Source organism: Cryptomeria japonica, chromosome 3 (assembly GCF_030272615.1).
Source record: "Cryptomeria japonica chromosome 3, Sugi_1.0, whole genome shotgun sequence".
NCBI classification, from domain to species: Eukaryota; Viridiplantae; Streptophyta; class Pinopsida; order Cupressales; family Cupressaceae; genus Cryptomeria; species Cryptomeria japonica.
The window spans coordinates 649,868,538-649,870,539 of NC_081407.1; positions in this window are offsets into that span (position 1 = coordinate 649,868,538).

Below are 2,002 nucleotides of genomic sequence, written 5' to 3' on the forward strand. Positions count from 1 at the left end.
ACTCTCAAGAGTGTCCCATACTTCTTTGGGATTATCTTTATCCTGGACATCAATAAACTCAATATTAGATAAGATGTTGATTAGGGCTTCCATGACTTGCCCATTCTCCTATATTTTTCTCTTTTGATCATCGGTGAGAGTTTCAGTAGGAATAACAAAATCATTCTCAACATAGCTCCAGTGTTGAGCACCCATGCTTCTGATGTAAATCTTCATTCTATCCTTCCATATTTTGAAGTTATCTCTATTGAACTTTGGACCTTCCCTCTTCATCATTACAATAGGATCTTTCCCTCAAGCGGTTAAGCTCACAACACATAGGACCTAGAGGATGCTCTGATACCAATTGATAACTCAATGATGAACGGTAAGTACCAAACCGGTACTGAGAGGGGGGGGTGAATTGGTACAGTCAAAAAACTTTTCCCGAACCGGTTTGATTGCAAACACTACAAATGTCTAACAGACAGTAACACTGGTCTTAAATAGAGTACAACCGGCAAAACCCAGAATAATTGAGACAAGCATAAACCAGTTGACACTTAGCTTTCCACACAACTTAATACTACACTTTCATTTCACCCTTATGCAAGAACAGGTAATCTATCATCAATATATAAACAACTAGATCAACATGATTTACCGCTTGACACCAGACACTAAATAATCACATGAAAAACATCACACATAACACACAATTTTTTCACGTGGAAACCCAACTGGGAAAAACCATGGTGGGGATGAATACCCACAAGCTACTTTTGAACTCTTTATAAGTCCGCTCTATTAGGAGCCTAGTCTTAAAGACTGTTACAACAGGTTCTGCTAGGAACTGATCCTATTAGAGATCACCCGGTTAAGGGATGGCTAAATACCTGGTTAAGGGTTAAACCCTGTTAGAGGTTACCTTGTTAGAGGTTTTCAAGAACTCAATTAGTTTGAGTCACCCTATTAAAGGATTTACAACAAGTTGATTAAAGCTACCCAATTAAGAGATTTTCCAACTGTTGAAGTGGTTAAAGATCAACAGGTATTACAATGATCTAATAATAGCACTCAATGCCTAATGCAAATCCGCTTAAGTTCCTTCCTTCTGCACACACACAATGTAGGAATCAATCCTCTTATCTCATCTGGTCTGTCAAGAATCACGTATCTCTTCACTTAGATACACACACACCATTTTCCAACAACCTCAGCATGAAACACAACATCGACCTTATAGGAAACAGGTAGGTCGGTAGCATAAACCCTAAACCCTAGGTTAAGCAATTCAGGAGGTTCAATCCTGGCCATTGAATACTTTGCATTTGGATACAATGGTCTTGAACAGATCTTGAGACATTATCCATTGCTCGTTCTTCACCGCTTAATGGAAGCGATAACCCATCATGTGTTCTCCACCGTTTACAGGGACTTTGCACATTCCCGAGGTAGATAGGATCAATCTCCTTCATGCAAGATCCTTTATACGCACAAGGCTGACATGGCACCATGATCTGATCTTCATTACAATTCTAACTCATCACACGATGTCATCTGTTGAGTTACACAAGCTTGGAACACTTCAACCAAAAACCCTTAAACTAAGACTACCATCTGGTAGTCATACCATATTTAAGCCTTCATAGAAAAGATTCCATATGTTGGTTCACATTTCATCATACCCGTTCTCTTGGAAAAAACACACCACTTCACCTATTGCTCAAATAGCGGTTTATACCACTATAACGGTTCTCTTTGCCAACTGTTTAGCTTCAATATACATGTTCATTTCTTTGCACATATATCGTTCACCACATTGTACCGGTTCACATTTCAGCATATTGTCGGTTCACTCTCCAACATATTGACATCAATGACAATATAATATCATCATGTCAACATACTCTACACAAATGCCAACAAAAATGATTCATTTTCCCAATAAGGACTTGCCACATGGAGAGGTGAGATGATGTCGAGTGTTAAGGGTTGATTGGTCGTTGTGTTGATTGGATGA